The sequence below is a fragment of the Panulirus ornatus genome, chromosome 19 (genome assembly GCF_036320965.1).
Source record: "Panulirus ornatus isolate Po-2019 chromosome 19, ASM3632096v1, whole genome shotgun sequence".
Classification (NCBI taxonomy): domain Eukaryota; kingdom Metazoa; phylum Arthropoda; class Malacostraca; order Decapoda; family Palinuridae; genus Panulirus; species Panulirus ornatus.
This window is the reverse complement of record NC_092242.1, coordinates 41,969,498-41,992,130: the sequence shown is the minus strand read 5'-3', so window position 1 is coordinate 41,992,130 and position 22,633 is coordinate 41,969,498. Positions and strand designations below refer to the sequence as shown.

At 39.2% G+C, this 22,633-nt stretch overlaps 1 protein-coding gene across 1 annotated transcript in view; it reads right to left on the bottom strand.

The window, feature by feature from the left end:
* LOC139755693 (Ig-like and fibronectin type-III domain-containing protein 2) overlaps window positions 1–22,633 on the bottom strand; it is a gene marked incomplete at its 3' end in the record, with an annotated part of 712,838 nt that overhangs the window by 127,854 nt on the left and 562,351 nt on the right. The window lies entirely within an intron of this gene.

Sequence of the window (22,633 nt, the reverse complement as noted above, 5' to 3'; positions counted from 1 at the left end):
GCTCTTAGTATTCAAAAAATCAAGACAGTTTCCCTCATGAAAAATATGCTGAGTTAGGGTAGAAACTGTACTGAGAAATTCAAAGGCCTCAAGACGTCCCTTTGCATGGCATTTCGAAGGTGAATTGTTAAACACATTAAGACAACTTCACTACATACTCTCACAGTACATACAGCAGCCACTAAGGAAAACTAGAAAATGGTCGAAAGTTTGTTAACACGAAGATCTTTTCTGCCGCATATCATGAGATGCAATGTCTATCTAGCTTTCTAGTCCACGATGTCTTTCGACTTAGCCACAGCACATTAACAATGGCCTAAGAACAAGTCTCAGCGTATGGCTTGTAGACTTTTCCTGTGATCGTCGCCAGGTTCCAGCTACCGAGGTGCCGTCCCTACCTTTCAGTCCCTCCCCAGTGGAGTCTCACATGGCACAAAGATAGGGCCAGAGTGCTTTATTATCCTCATAACAGATACCCTGAGAAATACTTCTGCTCAGTGCAAATGCATTGACCAATATCTCTTTGGTGCTTAGCGTTGATATTTCTTCCGTTTATGTAGCTCTCCAGAAACACCCATAACAATCTCAAGACTGAACTGCCCAAGACCACGTCACCATCATCCAAACATGTTTACCAAATGGCGTCCTAGCTTCGTCTCTTCGATGTATATCAACTGACTGTTATATTCCTCTCTTGTGTCTCCCCTGATGATGTGATTATTACACGAAAGTGCACATGGGAATTTTTCGTGTTTCATTTTCCCCGTGGACTCCTAGGAATATCTTCATCACGCGCAAAATTGTGATCCTTTCCAATATATACATATGTATATATATATATATATATATATATATATATATATATATATATATATATATATATATATATATATATATATATATATATATAAGCAAAAATGTGTATGTTTGATGGAATAGTGGTTCCAACACTGCTGTATGGTTACGAGGCGTGGGCTATGGATAGGGTTGTGCGCAGGAGGGTGGATGTGCTGGAAATGAGATGTTTGAGGACAATATGTGGTGTGAGGTGGTTTGATCGAGTAAGTAATGTAAGGGTAAGAGAGATGTGTGGAAATAAAAAGAGTGTGGTTGAGAGAGCAGAAGAGGGCGTTTTGAAATGATTTGGTCACATGGAGAGAATGAGTGAGGAAAGATTGACCAAGAGGATATATGTGTCAGAGGTGGAGGAAACAAGCAGAAGTGGGAGACCAAATTGGAGGTGGAAAGATGGAGTGAAAAAGATTTTGAATGATAAGGGCTGAACATGCAGGAGGGTGAAAGGCGTGCAAGGAATAGAGTGAATTGGAACGATGTGGTATACCGGGGTCGACGTGCTGTCAATGGATTAAACCAGGGCATGTGAAGCGTCTGGGGTGAACCATGGAAAGTTCTGTGGGGCCTGGATGTGGAAAGGGAGCTGTGGTTTCGGTGCATTATTACATGACAGCTAGAGAATGAGTGTGAACGAATGGGGCCTTTGGTGTCTTTTCCTAGCGCTACCTCTCACACATGACGGGGGAGGGGGTTGTTATTCCATGTGTGGCGAGGTGGCGATGGGAATAAATAAAGGCAGACAGTATGAATTATGTACAAGTGTATATATGTATATGTCTGTGTGTGTATATATATGTGTACATTGAGATGTATATTTGCATGTGTATATATATATATATATATATATATATATATATATATATATATATATATATATATATATATATATATATATATATATATATATATATATATATATATATATATATATATATATATATTACTATTATCTTTATTATTTTGCTTTAACGCTGTCTCCCGCGTTAGCAAGGTAGCGCAAGGAAACAGACAAAAGAATGGCCCAACCCGCCCACATACACATGTATATATATACACGTCCACATACGGAAATATACATACCCATACATCTCAATGTACACATATATATACACACACAGACATATACATATATACACATGTACATAATTCATACTGTCTGCCTTTATTTGTTCCCATCGCCACCTCGCCACATATGGAATAACGACCCCCTCCCCCCTCATGTGTGCGAGGTAGCGCTAGGAAAAGACACCAAAGGCACCATTCGTTCACACTCAGTCTCTAGCTGTCATGTAATAATACACCGAAACCACAGCTCCCTTTCCACATCCAGGCCCCACAGAACTTTCCATGGTTTACCCCAGACGCTTCACATACCCTGGTTCAATCCACTGACAGCACGTCGACCCCGGTATACCACATCGTTCCAATTCACTCTATTCCTTGCACGCCTTTCACCCTCCTGCATGTTCAGGCCCCGGTCACTCAAAATCTTTTTCACTCCATCTTTCCACCTCCAATTTGGTCTCCCACTTCTACTCGTTCCCTCCACCTCTGACACATATATCCTCTTGGTCAATTTTTCCTCACTCATTCCCTCCATGTGGCCAAACCATTTCAAAACACCCTCTTCTGCTCTCTCAACCACACTCTTTTTATTTCCACACATCTCTCTTACCCTTACATTACTTACTCGATCAAACCACCTCACACCACATATTGTCCTCAAACATCTCATTTCCAGTACATCCACCCTCCTGCGCACAACTCAATCCATAGCCCACGCCTCGCAACCATACAACATTGTTGGAACCACTATTCCTTCAAACATACCCATTTTTGCTTCCCGAGATAATGTTCTCGACTTCCAAACATTCTTCAAGGCTCCCAGAATTTAAGCCCCCTCCCCCACCCTATGATTCACTTCCCCTTCCATTATTCCATCCGCTGCCAGATTCACTTCCAAATATCTAAAACACTTTACTTCCTCCAGTTTTTCTCCATTCAAACTTACCTCCCAATTGACTTGACCCTCAACCCTACTGTACCTAATAACCTTGCTCTTATTCACATTTACTCTTAACTTTCTTCATTCACACACTTTACCAAACTCAGTCACCAGCTTCTGCAGTTTCTTACATGAATCAGCCACAGGCGCTGCATCATCAGCGAACAACAACTGACTCACTTCCCAAGCTCTCTCATCCACAACAGACTACATACTTGCCCCTCTTTCCAAAACCCTTGCATTCACCTCCCTAACAACCCCATCCATAAACAAATTAAACAACCACGGAGACAACACACACCCCTGCCGCAAACCTACATTCACTGAGAACCAATCAATTTCCTCTCTTCCTACACGTACACATGCCTTACATCCTCGATAAAAACTTTTCACTGCTTCTAACAACTTGCCTCCCACACCATATATTCTTAAAACCTTCCACAGAGCATCTCTATCAACTCTATCATATGCCTTCTCCAGATCCATAATTGCTACATACAAATCCATTTGTTTTTCTAAGTATTTCATACATACATTCTTCGAAGCAAACACCTGATCCACACATCCTCTACCACTTCTGAAACCACACTGCTCTTCCCCAATCTGATGCTCTGTACATGCCTTCACCCTCTCAATCAATACCCTCCCATATAATCTACCAGGAATACTCAACAAACTTATACCTCTGTAATTTGACCACTCACTCTTATCCCCTTTGCCTTTGTGCAATGGCACTATTCAAGCATTCCGCCAATCCTCAGGCACCTCACCATGAATCATACATACATTAAATAACCTTAACAACCAGTCAACAATACAGTCACCCCCTTTTTTTAATAAATTCCACTTCAATACCATCCAAACCTGCTGCCTTGCCGGCTTTCATCTTCCGTAAAGCTTTTACTACCTCTTCTCTATTTACAAAATCATTTTCCCTAACCCTCTCACTTTGCACACCACCTCGACCAAAACACCCTATATCTGCCAGTCTGTCATCAAACACATTCAATAAACCTTCAAAATACTCACTCCATCTCCTTCTCACATCACCACTACTTGTTATCACCTCCCCATTAGCCCCCTTCACTGAAGTTCCCATTTCCTCCCTTGTCTTACGCACTTTATTTACCTCCTTCTAAAACATTTTTTCTATTCTCCCTGAAATTTAAAGATACTCTCTCATCCCAACTCTCATTTGCCCTCTTTTTCATCTCTTGCACCTTTCTCTTGACCTCCTGCCTCTTTCTTTTATACCTCTCCCACTCATTTGCATTTTTTCCCTGCAAAAATCGTCCAAATGCCTCTCTCTTCTCTTTCACTAATAATCCTACTTCTTCATCCCACCACTCACTACCTTTTCTAATCAACCCACCTCCCACGTTTCTCATGCCACAAGCATCTTTTGCGCAAGCCATCACTGATTCCCTAAATACATCCCATTCCTCCCCCACTCCCCTTACCTCCTTTGTTCTCACCTTTTTCCATTCTGTACTCAGTGTCTCCTGGTACTTCCTCACACAAGTCTCCTTCCCAAGCTCACTTACTCTCACCACTCTCTTCACCCAAACATTCTCTCCTCTTTTCTGAAAACCCCCACAAATCTTCACCTTCGCCTCCACAAGATAATGATCAGATATCCCTCCAGTTGCACCTCTCAGCACATTAACATCCAAAAGTCTCTCTTTCGTGTGTCTATCAATTAACACGTAATCCAATAACGCTCTCTGACCATCTCACCTACTTACATATGTATACTTATGTATATCTCGCTTTTTAAACTAGGTATTCCCAATCACCAGTCTTTTTTCAGCACATAAAACTACAAGCTCTTCACCATTTCCATTTACAACACTGAACACCCCATGTATACCAATTATTCCCTCAACTGTCACATTACTCACCTTTGCATTCAAATCACCCATCACTATAACCCGGTCATTTGCATCAAAACCACTAACACACTTATTCAGCTGCTCGCAAAACACTTGCCTCTCATGATCTTTCTTCTCATGCCCAGGTGCATATGCACCAATAATCACCCATCTCTCTCACTCAACGTTCAGTTTTACCCATATCAATCTAGAATTTACTTTCTTACACTCTATCACATACTCCCACAACTACACATTCAGGAGTAGTCCTACTCCTTCCCTTGCTCTTGTCCTCTCACTAACCCCTGACTTTACTCCCCAGACATTCCCAAACCACTCATCCCCTTTACCCTCGAGCTTTGTTTCACTCAGAGCCAAAACATCCAGGTTCCTTTCCTCAAACATACTACCTATCTCTCATTTTTTCTCATCTTGGTTACATCCACACACATTTAGACACCCCAATCTGAGCCTTCGAGGAGGATGAGCACTCCTCGCGTGACTCCATCTTCTGTTTCCCCTTTTAGAAAGTTAAAATACAAGGAGGGGAGGGTTTCTGGCCCCCTGCTCCCGTCCCCTTTAGTCGCCTTCTACGACATGTGAGGAATGCGTAGGAAATATTCTTTCTCCTCTATCCCCAGGAGATATATACATATATATATATATATATATATATATATATATATATATATATATATATATATATATATATATATATATATACATATATATATATATATATATATATATATATATATATATATATATATATATATATGTATATATATATATATATATATATATATATATATATATATATATATATATATATATATATATATATATATATATATTTTTTTTTTTTTTTTATTATACTTTGTCGCTGTCTCCCGCGTTTGAGGTTACGAGAGCCGTGAGAATTAGTGAGCACTGTTTCTACGTGTGACGTCACATGGTAACGAGAGCCTTCGCTCGTGAACCGCAGTTCGTCCAGCCCAGCCCAGCACCCGACCTGTGTGGGACACGATGTCGAGAGTCCGACGCCCCCCAGGGAGGAGCCGCTGGCACAACTGGGCTGGCATTACCATGTGAGTGACGACATGAGTCGGCCCATGACGACGAACTGCCGTGCGTCATGACCCGCCCAGTGACAATAGCCGCTTGCCTGCCAGGGAGGAAGGTCGACGGTGAAAGAAAGTGAACTACGCGGGAAACGGCGATCAAATTTAAAGAGGGAAGTCAGCACCACAAGTAAAGCATCCTCCTCGAAGGCTCAGAGTGGGGTGCCTAAATGTGTGTGGATGTAACCAAGATGTGAAGACCCTTACTGTAAACAATCACTCTTGAAGTAGAACCTTCAGACACAATTGAAAATGTGAAGGAAAATAGTGAAATTGGAGAAAAATGTAGCTTAGACATTGAAGCTTATTGATACAGTGGTTAAATTGATGAGAACTGCTATTGACGTTTGTGTAAATAAATTATACATTTCCTTTTTTCCATAGCCAGAGGTTGAACCATTATGTGACATTCTTTTTTTTCATTCATTTCAAGCTGGAAGTTTCAGTTTTCTAAATAGTTTCTTACATTTCTCATATGTATATATATGTATGTGTGTGTGTGTGTATATGTGCGTATGTATGTGTATGTGTGTGTATGTGTATATGTATATATATATGTATATTATCCCTGGGGATAGGGGTGAAAGAATACTTCCCACGTATTCCTCGCGTATCGTAGAAAGCGACTAGAGGGGACGGGAGCGGGGGGCCAGAAATCCTCCCCTCCTTGTATTAACTTTCTAAAATGGGAAACAGATATATATATATATATATATATATATATATATATATATATATATATATATATATATATATATATATATATATATATATATATATATATATATATATATATATATATATCTTGCATTCACCTCCCTAACAACCCCATCCATAAACAAATTAAACAACCAGAGAGATATCACACACCCCTGCCGCAAACCTACCTTTACTGAGAACCAATCACTTTCCTCTCTTCCTACACGTACGCATGCCTTACATCCTCGATAAAAACTTTTCACTGCTTCTAACAACTAGCTTCCCACACCATATATTCTTAGCACCTTCCACAGAGCATCTCTATCAACTCTATCATATGCCTTCTCCAGATCCATAAATGCTACATACAAATGCATTTGTATGTTTTGGAAAGAGGGGCAAGTATGCGGTCTATTCTGAATGAGAGAGCTTAGAAAGTGAGTCAGCTGTTGTTCGCTGATGATACAGCGATGGTAGCTGATTCATGTGAGAATTCGCAGAAGCTGGTGACTGATTTTGGTAGAGTGTGTGAAACAAGAAAGTTGAGAGTAAATGTGAATAAGAGCAAGGTTATTATTGCGAGGTAGCGCAAGGAAACAGACGAAAGAAATGGCCCAACCCACCCCCATACACATGTATATACATACACGTCCACACACGCAAATATACATACCTACACAGCTTTCCATGGTTTACCCCAGACGCTTCACATGCCCTGATTCAATCCACTGACAGCACGTCAACCCCGGTATACCACATCGATCCAATTCACACTATTCCTTGCCCTCCTTTCACCCTCCTGCATATCAGGCCCCAATCACACAAAATGTTTTTCACTCCATCTTTCCACCTCCAATTTGGTCTCTCACTTCTCCTCGTTCCCTCCACCTCCGACACATATATCCTCTTGGTCAATCTTTCCTCACTCATTCTCTCCATGTGCCCAAACCATTTCAAAACACCCTCTTCTGCTCTCTCAACCACGCTCTTTTTATTTCCACACATCTCTCTTACCCTTACGTTACTTACTCGATCAATCCGCCTCACACGACACATTGTCCTCAAACATCATATTTCCAGCACATCCACCCTCCTGCGCACAACTCTATCCATAGCTCACTCCTCGCAACCATACAAAATTGTTGGATCCACTGTTCCTTCAAACATACCCATTTTTGCTTTCCGAGATAATGTTCTCGACTTCCACACATTCTTCAAGGCTCCCAGGATTTTCGCCCCCTCCCCCACCCTATGATCCACTTCCGCTTCCATGGTTCCATCCGCTGCCAGATCCACTTCCAGATATCTAAAACACTTTACTTCCTCCAGTTTTTCTCCATTCAAATTTACCTCCCAATTGACTTGACCCTCAACCCTATTGTACCTAATAACCTTGCTCTTATTCACATTAACTCTTAACTTTCTTCTTTCACACACATTACCAAACTCAGTCACCAGCTTCTGCAGTTTCTCACATGAATCAGCCACCAGCGCTGTATCATCAGCGAACAACAACTACTCACTTCCCAAGCTCTCTCATCCACAACAGACTTCCTACTTGCCCCTCTTTCCAAAACTCTTGCATTCACGTCCCTAACAACCCCATCCATAAACAAATTAAACAATCATGGAGACATCACACACATTATATATATATATATATATATATATATATATATATATATATATATATATATATATATATATTTTTTTTTTTTTTTTTTTTTTTGCTTTGTCGCTGTCTCCCGCGTTTGCGAGGTAGCGCAAGGAAACAGACGAAAGAAATGGCCCAACCCACCCCCATACACATGTATATACATACGTCCACACACGCAAATATACATACCTACACAGCTTTCCATGATTTACCCCAGACGCTTCACATGCCTTGATTCAATCCACTGACAGCACGTCAACCCCGGTATACCACATCGCTCCAATTCACTCTATTCCTTGCCCTCCTTTCACCCTCCTGCATGTTCAGGCCCCGATCACACAAAATCTTTTTCACTCCATCTTTCCACCTCCAATTTGGTCTCCCTCTTCTCCTCGTTCCCTCCACCTCCGACACATATATTCTCTTGGTCAATCTTTCCTCACTCATTCTCTCCATGTGCCCGAACCATTTCAAAACACCCTCTTCTGCTCTCTCAACCACGCTCTTTTTATTTCCACACATCTCTCTTACCCTTACGTTACTTACTCGATCAAACCACCTCAAACCACACATTGTCCTCAAACATCTCATTTCCAGCACATCCATCCTCCTGCGCACAACTCTATCCATAGCCCACGCCTCGCAACCATACAACATTGTTGGAACCACTATTCCTTCAAACATACCCATTTTTGCTTTCCGAGATAATGTTCTCGACTTCCACACATTCTTCAAGGCTCCCAGAATTTTCGCCCCCTCCCCCACCCTATGATCCACTTCCGCTTCCATGGTTCCATCCGCTGCCAGATCCACTCCCAGATATCTAAAACACTTCACTTCCTCCAGTTTTTCTCCATTCAAACTCACCTCCCAATTATATATATATATGTATATATGTATATATATATGTATATATATATATATATATATATATATATATATATATATATATATATATTTTTTTTTTTTTTTTTTTTTATACTTTGTCGCTGTCTCCCGCGTATTGCGAGGTAGCGCAAGGAAACAGACGAAAGAAATGGCCCAACCCCCCCCATACACATGTACATACACACGTCCACACACACAAATATACATACCTACACAGCTTTCCATGGTTTACCCCGGACGCTTCACATGCCTTGATTCAATCCACTGACAGCACGTCAACCCCTGTATACCACATCGCTCCAATTCACTCTATTCCTTGCCCTCCTTTCACCCTCCTGCATGTTCAGGCCCCGATCACACAAAATCTTTTTCACTCCATCTTTCCACCTCCAATTTGGTCTCCCTCTTCTCCTCGTTCCCTCCACCTCCGACACATATATCCTCTTGGTCAATCTTTCCTCACTCATTCTCTCCATGTGCCCAAACCATTTTAAAACACTCTCTTCTGCTCTCTCAACCACGCTCTTTTTATTTCCACACATCTCTCTTACCCTTACGTTACTTACTCGATTAAACCACCTCACACCACACATTGTCCTCAAACATCTCATTTCCAGCACATCCATCCTCCTGCGCACAACTCTATCCATAGCCCACGCCTCGCAACCATACAACATTGTTGGAACTACTATTCCTTCAAACATACCCATTTTTGCTTTCCGGGATAATGTTCTCGACTTCCACACATTTTTCAAGGCTCCCAAAATTTTCGCCCCCTCCCCCACCCTATGATCCACTTCCGCTTCCATGGTTCCATCCGCTGACAGATCCACTCCCAGATATCTAAAACACTTCACTTCCTCCAGTTTTTCACCATTCAAACTCACCTCCCAATTGACTTGACCCTCAGCCCTACTGTACCTAATAACCTTGCTCTTATTCACATTTACTCTTAACTTTCTTCTTCCACACACTCTACCAAACTCCGTCACCAGCTTCTGCAGTTTCTCACATGAATCCGCCACCAGCGCTGTATCATCAGCGAACAACAACTGACTCACTTCCCAAGCTCTCTCATCCCCAACAGACTTCATACTTGCCCCTCTTTCGAAGACTCTTGCATTTACCTCCCTAACAACCCCATCCATAAACAAATTAAACAACCATGGAGACATCACACACCCCTGCCGCAAACCTACATTCACTGAGAACCAATCACTTTCCTCTCTTCCTACACGTACACATGCCTTACATCCTCGATAAAAACTTTTCACTGCTTCTAACAACTTGCCTCCCACACCATATATTCTTAATACCTTCCACAGAGCATCTCTATCAACTCTATCATATGCCTTCTCCAGATCCATAAATGCTACATACAAATCCATTTGCTTTTCTAAGTATTTCTCACATACATTCTTCAAAGCAAACACCTGATCCACACATCCTCTACCACTTCTGAAACCACACTGCTCTTCCCCAATCTGATGCTCTGTACATGCCTTCACCCTCTCAATCAATACCCTCCCATATAATTTACCAGGAATACTCAACAAACTTATACCTCTGTAATTTGAGCACTCACTCTTATCCCCTTTGCCTTTGTACAATAGCACTATGCACGCATTCCGCCAATCCTCAGGCACCTCACCATGAGTCATACATACATTAAATAACCTTACCAACCAGTCAACAATACAGTCACCCCCTTTTTTAATAAATTCCACTGCAATACCATCCAAACCTGCTGCCTTGCCGGCTTTCATCTTCCGCAAAGCTTTTACTACCTCTTCTCTGTTTACCAAATCATTTTCCCTAACCCTCTCACTTTGCACACCACCTCGACCCAAACACCCTATATCTGCCACTCTGTCATCAGACACATTCAACAAACCTTCAAAATACTCATTCCATCTCCTTCTCACATCACCACTACTTGTTATCACCTCCCCATTTACGCCCTTCACTGAAGTTCCCATTTGCTCCCTTGTCTTACGTACCCTATTTACCTCCTTCCAGAACATCTTTTTATTCTCCCTAAAATTTACTGATAGTCTCTCACCCCAACTCTCATTTGCCCTTTTTTTCACCTCTTGCACCTTTCTCTTGACCTCCTGTCTCTTTCTTTTATACTTCTCCCACTCAATTGCATTTTTTCCCTGCAAAAATCGTCCAAATGCCTCTCTCTTCTCTTTCACTAATACTCTTACTTCTTCATCCCACCACTCACTACCCTTTCTAAACAGCCCACCTCCCACTCTTCTCATGCCACAAGCATCTTTTGCGCAAACCATCACTGATTCCCTAAATACATCCCATTCCTCCCCCACTCCCCTTACTTCCATTGTTCTCACCTTTTTCCATTCTGTACACAGTCTCTCCTGATACTTCTTCACACAGGTCTCCTTCCCAAGCTCACTTACTCTCACCACCTTCTTCACCCCAACATTAACTCTTCTTTTCTGAAAACCCATACTAATCTTCACCTTAGCCTCCACAAGATAATGATCAGACATCCCTCCAGTTGCACCTCTCAGCACATTGACATCCAAAAGTCTCTCTTTCGCACGCCTGTCAATTAACACGTAATCCAATAATGCTCTCTGGCCATCTCTCCTACTTACATAAGTATACTTATGTATATCTCGCTTTTTAAACCAGGTATTCCCAATCATCAGTCCTTTTTCAGCACATAAATCTACAAGCTCTTCACCATTTCCATTTACAACACTGAACACCCCATGCATACCAATTATTCCCTCAACTGCCACATTACTCACCTTTGCATTCAAATCACCCATCACTATAACCCGGTCTCGTGCATCAAAACCGCTAACACACTCATTTAGCTGCTCCCAAAACACTTGCCTCTCATGATCTTTCTTCTCATGCCCAGGTGCATATGCACCAATAATCACCCACCTCTCTCCATCAACTTTCAATTTTACCCATATTAATCGAGAATTTACTTTCTTACATTCTATCACATACTCCCACAACTCCTGTTTCAGGAGTATTGCTACTCCTTCCCTTACTCTTGTCCTCTCACTAACCCCTGACTTCACTCCCCAGACATTTCCAAACCACTCTTCCCCTTTACCCTTGAGCTTCGTTTCACTCAGAGCCAAAACATCCAGGTTCCTTTCCTCAAACATATTACCTATCTCTCCTTTTTTCACATCTTGGTTACATCCACACACATTTAGGCACCCCACTCTGAGCCTTCGAGGAGGATGAGCACTCCCCGCGTGACTCCTTCTTCTGTTTCCCATTTTAGAAAGTTAATACAAGGAGGGGAGGATAATAATTTTGTATTATTATATATATATATATATATATATATATATATATATATATATATATATATATATATATATATATATATATATATATATATATATACATATATATGTATATATGTATATATACATATATATATATATATATATATATATATATATATATATATATATATATATATATATATATATATATATATATATATATATATACTCTAGGTAGTTTTAATATTAACTTTCATTTCATTTCAATCAAAATACAAATATGATGATCATCCTTTTTCCATATTATCGACTTTCCCACATTAGCAAAGAAGCGCCAGGAACAGACAAAGGCCACAGTCGCTCGTATCCATTCTCTAGCTGTCACGTGTAATGCACAGAAACCAAAGCTCCCTATCCACATCCAGCCCCACAGACCTTTCCATAGACTCTTCTCATGCCCTAGTTCAGTGAACTGACAGCACGCTCGCCCAGTTATACCATATCTTTCCAATTAACTCTATCCCGTGCACGCCTTTCACCCTCCTGCATGTTCAGGCCCCAATCTTTTTCACTCCATCCTTCCACCTCCAATTTGGTCTCCCGCTTCTCCTTGTTCCCTCAACCTCTGACACATATAGCTTCTTTGTCAAGCTTTCCTGACTCATTCCCTCCATGTGACCAAACCATTTCAACACTTCCTCTTGTAGTCTATCACCCCCACTCTTCCTCGTATTACACATCTCTTAAACTACCTCACTCCACATATTGTCCACAAACATTTCATTTCTAACATATCCACCTTCCTACGCACAACCCTATCTAGAGCCCATGCCTCGCAACCATATAATATTGTTGGAACTACTATTCCTTTAAACAAAACCATTCTTGCTCTCGAAGATGACGTTTTCACATTCCGCACATTCTTCATCGCTCCCAGAACCTTCACCACTCATCCACCCTATGACTCACTTTCGCTTCCATGGTTCCATTCGTTGCCAGGTCCACTCCCAGGCATCTAAAACACTTCCTCTAATTTTCTCCATTCAAACTTACATCCCAACGAACTTGTCCCTCAACCCTCCTGATCTATTCTCCTCTTTCTTATTTCACAATATTCCAAACTCAGTCACCCACTTCTCCAACGGCGAACAACAACTGACTCACTTCCCAGGCCCTCTCATCCCCAACAGACTGCATACTCGCCTCTCTCTATGACCTCAGCTATAAACAAATCAAAACCATGGTGACATCACACACTCCTGTCACAGACCTTTCTTCACTGGGAACCAATCCGTCTCCTCTCTTCTTACTCGTACACATGCCTTACACCATTGATAAAGACTTCTTACTGCTTCTAGCAGCTTACCTCCCACACCATACATTCTTAAGACCATCCACAAAACATCTCTTTGAACTCTATCATATGCCTTCTCTAGAGCCATAAATGCCACATTCAAATACATCTGTTTTTCCAAGTATTTCTCACATACATTCTTCAAAGTAAACACCTGATCCACACATCCTCTTCTTCTTGTGACACCACACTACTCCTCCCCACTGTGATGGTCTGTACATGCATACAACCTCTCAATCAGTACTCTCCCATACAATTTTCCAGCTTTAATCAACAAACTTATGTTTCTGTAGTTTTAACACTCACCTTCACCCCCTTTGCCTTTGTACAGTAGCACTATACATGCATTCCGTCAATCCTCAGGCATCTCATCGAAATCCATACGTACAATGAATATCTTTACCAACCAATCAACAACATGGTCACCCCCTTTCGTAATAAATTCAAATGCAGTACCATTCAAAACCCGCCGCCGTGCCGTGTTTCATCTTCGGGAAGGCTTTCACCACCTCTTCTCTCTTCACCAAACCACTCTCCCTTACTCTCTCATTTTCTGCACCAATCCAACCAAAACACCCGACTTTGCCTCTCTGTCATCAAACACATTCAACAATCCATCTCCTCACGCCATCACTACTTGTCATCGCTTCCCGCTTTGCCCCTTCACCGATGTTCCAATTTGATCTCTTCTTTTTTTCGCATAATATTTCCCTACTTCCAAACATCTTTTTATTATCCCTAAAGTTTAATGATAGTCTCTCACCCCAACTCATATTTGCCCTATTTTTCAACCCTTGCACCTCTCTCTTCACCTCCTGCCGCTTTGTCTTATACATTTCACTGTCATTTGCACCCCTTCCTTATAAGTATCATCCAAACGTCTCTCTTTTTTTCACAAACAACTTTACTTCTTCATCTCACCACTCACTACCCCTTCCAATCTGCCCACCTTTAACATTTCTCATGGCAAGTACATCTCTTACACGTGTCATCACTGCTTCCCTAAATGCATCCCATTCCTTACTAACTCCCTTCACTTCATTTGCACTCACCTTTTGCCATTCTAGACTCAATCTTTCCTGGTGTTCCTTTACACAAGTCTCCTTTCCAAGCTCACTTACTCTCACCACTCTCTTATCCCCTATATTCTCTCCTCTTTTTTCGGAAACCTGCACAAATCTTCACCTTTCCTCCAAAAGATAGTGATCAGACATTCCACCAGCTACTCCTCTCAGCACAATTACATCCAACAGTCTCTCTTACACATACCTATCAATTACTGCGTGATTCAATAATGCCCTTTGACCATCTCTCCAACTCATATTCGTTTTCTTGAGCATATCTCTTTTTCAACCAGGTATTCCCAATCACCTGTCATTTTTCGGCACACAAACCAACAAGATTTTCACCATTTCCATTCACAACACTGAATGCCCATTGCACACCAATTAAGCCCTTAACTTCCACATTACTCACCTTTGCATTCAAATTACCCATCACTTACATCCGGTCTCGTGCACCGAAACTGCTGACACACTCACTCAATTGCTTCTAAAACACTTACCTCACATGATCTTTCTCATGACCAGGTGCATAGCCACTAATAATCATCCATCTCTCTCCATCCACTTTCACTTTCACCTACATCAACCTAAAATTTACCTTCCACAACTCCTTAGCTCTTGTTCTCTCACCAACACTTGACTTTGCTCCCAAGACATTACAAAACCATAGTTCTCCTTTAACCATGAGCTTCGTTTCACTCAGAGCCAGAACATCCAGGTTTCTTTCCTTAAGCATACTATCTCTATCTCCTTTCTTCTCATCTTGGTTACATGCACACATATTCATACAACCTAATCTAAGCCTTCGGGGAGGTTGAGCAATCCCCACTTCACTCCTTCCTCTTTTAGAAACTGAAATACAGGAAGGGGAGGGTTTCAAGGACCCCTGCTCCGATCCCCATTAGTCACCTTCTACGAAATGGGGGAAAGCCGGAGGTAGAATTCATTCTCCATAACCTCAAAGTTAACTTGATAATGATAATAATAATGATAATAATAGTGATAATAAAGATAATAATAATAAAAATAATAATAATTACGTGTTAATTGACAGGCGTGCGAAAGAGAGACTTTTGGATGTTAATGTGCTGAGAGGTGCAACTGGAGGGATGTCTGATCATTATCTTGTGGAGGCTAAGGTGAAGATTTGTATGGGTTTTCAGAAAAGAAGAGTGAATGTTGGGGTGAAGAGGGTGGTGAGAGTAAGTGAGCTTGGGAAGGAGACCTGTGTGAGGAAGTACCAGGAGAGACTGAGTACAGAATGGAAAAAGGTGAGAACAATGAAAGTAAGGGGAGTGGGGGAGGAATGGGATGTATTTAGGGAATCAGTGATGGATTGCGCAAAAGATGCTTGTGGCATGAGAAGAGTGGGAGGTGGGTTAATTAGAAAGGGTAGTGAGTGGTGGGATGAAGAAGTAAGAGTATTAGTGAAAGAGAAGAGAGAGGCATTTGGACGATTTTTGCAGGGAAAAAATGCAATTGAGTGGGAGATGTATAAAAGAAAGAGACAGGAGGTCAAGAGAAAGGTGCAAGAGGTGAAAAAAAGGGCAAATGAGAGTTGGGGTGAGAGAGTATCATTAAATTTTAGGGAGAATAAAAAGATGTTCTGGAAGGAGGTAAATAAAGTGCGTAAGACAAGTGAGCAAATGGGAACTTCAGTGAAGGGCGCAAATGGGGAGGTGATAACAAGTAGTGGTGATGTGAGAAGGAGATGGAGTGAGTATTTTGAAGGTTTGTTGACTGTGTTTGATGATAGAGTGGCAGATATAGGGTGTTTTGGTCGAGGTGGTGTGCAAAGTGAGAGGGTTAGGGAAAATGATTTGGTAAACAGAGAAGAGGTAGTGAAAGCTTTGCGGAAGATGAAAGCCGGCAAGGAAGCAGGTTTGGATGGTACTGCAGTGGAATTTATTAAAAAAGGGGATGACTGTATTGTTGACTGGTTGGTAAGGTTATTTAATGTATGTATGACTCATGGTGAGGTGCCTGAGGATTGGCGGAATGCGTGCATAGTGACATTGTACAAAGGCAAAGGGGATAAGAGTGAGTGCTCAAATTACAGAGGTATAAGTTTGTTGAGTATTCCTGGCAAATTATATGGGAGGGTATTGATTGAGAGGGTGAAGGCATGTACAGAGCATCAGATTGGGGAAGAGCAGAGTGGTTTCAGAAGTGGTAGAGGATGTGTGGATCAGGTGTTTGCTTTGAAGAATGTATGTGAGAAATACTTAGAAAAGCAAATGGATTTGTATGTAGCATTTAAGGATCTGGAGAAGGCATATGATAGAGTTGATAGAGATGCTCTGTGGAAGGTATTAAGAATATATGGTGTGGGAGGAAAGTTGTTAGAAGCAGTGAAAAGTTTTTATCGAGGATGTAAGGCATGTGTACGTGTAGGAAGAGAGGAAAGTGATTGGTTCTCAGTGAATGTAGGTTTGCGGCAGGGGTGTGTGATGTCTCCATGGTTGTTGAATTTGTTTATGAATGGGGTTGTTAGGGAGGTAAATGCAAGAGTTTTGGAAAGAGGGGCAAGTATGAAGTCTGTTGGGGATGAGAGAGCTTCGGAAGTGAGTCAGTTGTTGTTCGCTGATGATACAGCGCTGGTGGCTGATTCATGTGAGAAACTGCAGAAGCTGGTGACTGAGTTTGGTAAAGTGTGTGGAAGAAGAAAGTTAAGAGTAAATGTGAATAAGAGCAAGGTTATTAGGTACAGTAGGGTTGAGGGTCAAGTCAATTGGGAGGTGAGTTTGAATGGAGAAAAACTGGAGGAAGTGAAGTGTTTTAGATATCTGGGAGTGGATCTGGCAGCGGATGGAACCAGGGAAGCGGAAGTGGATCATAGGGTGGGGGAGGGGGCGAAAATTCTGGGGGCCTTGAAGAATGTGTGGAAGTCGAGAACATTATCTCGGAAAGCAAAAATGGGTATGTTTGAAGGAATAGTGGTTCCAACAATGTTGTATGGTTGCGAGGCGTGGGCTATGGATAGAGTTGTGCGCAGGAGGATGGATGTGCTGGAAATGAGATGTTTGAGGACAATGTGTGGTGTGAGGTGGTTTGATCGAGTGAGTAACGTAAGGGTAAGAGAGATGTGTGGAAATAAAAAGAGCGTGGTTGAGAGAGCAGAAGAGGGTGTTTTGAAGTGGTTTGGGCACATGGAGAGAATGAGTGAGGAAAGACTGACCAAGAGGATATATGTGTCGGAGGTGGAGGGAACGAGGAGAAGAGGGAGACCTAATTGGAGGTGGAAAGATGGAGTGAAAAAGATTTTGTATGATCGGGGCCTGATATGCAGGAGGGTGAAAGGAGGGCAAGGAATAGAGTGAATTGGAGCGATGTGGTATACCGCGGTTGACGTGCTGTCAGTGGATTGAATCAAGGCATGTGAAGCGTCTGGGGTAAACCATGGAAAGCTGTGTAGGTATGTATATTTGCGTGTGTGGACGTATGTATATACATGTGTATGGGGGTGGGTTGGGCCATTTCTTTCGTCTGTTTCCTTGCGCTACCTCGCAAACGCGGGAGACAGTGACAAAGTATAATAAAAAAATAATAAATAATAATAATAATAATAGCAATAATAATAATAATAATAATAATAATAATAATAATAATAATATTAATAATAATAATAATAATAATAATAATAATAATAATAATAATAATAATAATAATAATAATAATAACTAATAATAATATAATGGTAATAATAATGATAATGATGATGATGATAACAATGATAATGACGATTATAATAATGATAATAATGATAATAATAAAATAGAAAAAAAATAATAATAATAATAATAATAATGATAATAATAATATCAATAATAATAATAATAATAATAATAATAATAATAATAATAATAATAATAATAATTATAATAATAATTATAGATATGATGATAATGATAACGATAATAATAATGATAATATTGATAATAACAATAATAATAATAATAATAAACATAATAATAATGATAATAATAATAAAAATAATAATAATAATAATAATAATAATAATAATAATAATAATAATAATAATAATAATAATAATCTTTTTTTTTTTTTTGCTTTGTCGCTGTCTCCCGCGTTTGCGAGGTAGCGCAAGGAAACAGACGAAAGAAATGGCCCAACCCACCCCCATACACATGCCTTGATTCAATCCACTGAGAGCACGTCAACCCCGGTATACCACATCGCTCCAATTCACTCTATTCTTTGCCCTCCTTTCACCCTCCTGCATGTTCAGGCCCCGATCACACAAAATCTTTTTCACTCCATCTTTCCACCTCCAATTTGGTCTCCCTCTTCTCCTCGTTCCCTCCACCTCCGACACATATATCCTCTTGGTCAATCTTTCCTCACTCATTCTCTCCATGTGCCCAAACCATTTCACCCTCTTCTGCTCTCTCAACCACGCTCTTTTTATTTCCACACATCTCTCTTACCCTTACGTTACTCACTCGATCAAACCACCTCACATCACACATTGTCCTCAAACATCTCATTTCCAGCACATCCATCCTCCTGCGCACAACTCTATCCATAGCCCACGCCTCGCAACCATACAACATTGTTGGAACCACTATTCCTTCAAACATAGCCATTTTTGCTTTCCGAGATAATGTTCTCGACTTCCACACATTCTTCAAGGCTCCCCGAATTTTCGCCCCCTCCCCCACCCTATGATCCACTTCCGCTTCCATGGTTCCATCCGCTGCCAGATCCACTCCCAGATATCTAAAACACTTCACTTCTTCCAGTTTTTCTCCATTCAAACTCACCTCCCAATTGAATTGACCCTCAACCCTACTGTACCTAATAACCTTGCTCTTATTCACATTTACTCTTAACTTTCTTCTTTCACACACTTTACCAAACTCAGTCACCAGCTTCTGTAGTTTCTCACATGAATCAGCCACCAGCGCTGTATCATCAGCGAACAACAACTGACACTTCCCAAGCTCTCTCATCCCCAACAGACTTCATACTTTCCCCTCTTTCCAAAACTCTTGCATTCACCTCCCTAACAACCCCATCCATAAACAAATTAAACAACCATGGAGACATCACACACCCCTGCCGCAAACCTACATTCACTGAGAACCAATCACTTTCCTCTCTTCCTACACGTACACATGCCTTACATCCTCGATAAAAACTTTTCACTGCTTCTAACAACTTGCCTCCCACACCATATATTCTTAATACCTTCCACAGAGCATCTCTATCAACTCTATCATATGCCTTCTCCAGATCCATAAATGCTACATACAAATCCATTTGCTTTTCTAAGTATTTCTCACATACATTCTTCAAAGCAAACACCTGATCCACACATCCTCTACCACTTCTGAAACCACACTGCTCTTCCCCAATCTGATGCTCTGTACATGCCTTCACCCTCTCAATCAATACCCTCCCTATAATAATAATGATAATAACAATAATAATAATAATAATAATAATAATAATAATAATAATAATAATAATAATAATAATAATAATAATAATAATGATAATAATGAAAATAATAATAATGATAATAACAACAACAACAAAAATAATAATAATAATGATAATAATAATAATAATAATAATAATAATAATAATAATAATAATAATAATAATGACAATATTAATAATAATAATAATAATAATAATAATAATAATAATAATAATAATGATAAATAATAAGAATAATAACAATGATAATAATAATAACAATAATGATAATGATATTAATAATAACAATGGCAATAGTAGTAACAATAAAAATAATGATAACAATAATAATAATAAAATTAATAATAATAATGATAATGACAATAATAATACTAATGATAATAAAAATAATAATAATAATGAAAATAATAAAAATAATGATAATGATAATAATGATAGTAAAATAATAATAATGATAATGATAATAATAGTAATAATAATTATAATAATAATAATAATAATAAAAATAATAATAATAATAATAATAATAATAATAATAATAATAATAATAATAATAATAATAACAATAATAATAATAATGATAATAATAATAATAATAATGATAATAATAAAAGCAATAATAATAATAATAATAATGATAATAATAATGATAATGATAATAATAATAGCAATTGTAATAGGAATAATAATGATATTCATAATAATAATATTGATAATAACGATGATGATAATGATAACAATAATGATAATAATAATAATAATAATAATAATAATAATAATAATAATAATAATAATAATAATAATAATATTTGACTGTGACTGCATTGCATATTAATCTTCCTTTGAAATGCCAATAAACAAGATATGTAGCTACTGTTTCAATTTCACGTAGAACATCTTGTGGCATTACTAAGATCCCTCCAATAATGCCAATTACCCAGCTTCATATACCGCATATTATTTCTATAGCCTGCTATCCTTCCAAGTAAAGATTTTCTATTGTATAAGTATTGTTATTAATCTTTTATTCTTGTGATAATGAGCTAACAATTTACTATGAGCATTGCAAATGGGTAGAGGTATTGTTTTCTCTAACGTACAGGTTTATACAAAAATGTACATCTCTTAAAATTGTGATCGGTAATCCTGACTGAAAAACCTGAGTAGCTCACATATAGTTTGTACACAGAGAAAGAAACCAATATAATTTCTTTAGTGAACATTAAAAAATCTACTGCATAAGAAATCAACTAGACTTATTTAACCAGGTGCATCACAATATAATAGTCGAGACAATATTGTATATACCATTCCTTTTTCTTCTATATTTCATGGACATATCTAATTATAATACACAGCAATTTACTTAATATGTCCAGGTACTTATTGCATGCTCATCAACAGTTCCAGAAAATAAACAAAATCAACAAAGAAATTCATAGTTTTTGGGATATATGGTAATCAATACCTGAAAAAACCTCAAGGGGTCGGCCAGGGTAATCGTCTCCATAACTAATGAACTCCAGTGTGGCTTCTTAGCCTTAGAGAATGGAATTCCATAACCTTTCATCATGAGACAGCCAACATAGTAGCCACCAAGTCCACACTGTTATATGCTCTGAAAACTGTTTCAAAAACTTACTGACAAAAGAGAAATTAAATTTATACATATTAACTGAAAATGTGTACTTTTAAATACTGTTTTGCTTATAAGCCTTTAATACGACAATACACTCATCAGCATGAAAAATTACTTTTTTCTACATCTGAACATTGGATAGTATGAACTATATTTCTAGTATTTTGTTAGAAAAGAGGCAAAAACTATCAAATTGATCACTGGTCCTGAAAAGTGAGATATACGAGAAGCACAGGGCCGTGACTTAAGGCTAGTTTCTTTCTTGTTTCTATTAGTAATGTCCTCCTAAAATTGCTGATTTATAAGCTCAACCTATTTTTTGTGGATTTTTTTTTACTGTACAGCTGCATACTACAAGCGTGAAATCAAACCACATAATAATCAGCATAGGAGTGTCCCGTGATTACTGTACGGCCACTAATAACTCAAAAGTGAAATATCATGATATCATAAATGAGGGGCAAAATTTTGTGCATTTTAAGTGTTCTCTTTCTTTGTAATTCATCATAATACGTTCCTCTTCATTAAAATAATACTTTTACACAGAAAGATAGACTGAAGGTTGAGAAGTCTGCAGGTGAAGGTTTGTTGGGAAAATATGAAGAACTTGATCATTCGTTGGAGGGAAAGGGCTTAAAAGTGGCATTATTTTTTTGAACAGCATTGAAAATAAAAGGCTAAGAAGTAAGCACAACAATTATGTTGGGAAAATACTATAAAGTCTGGTTGT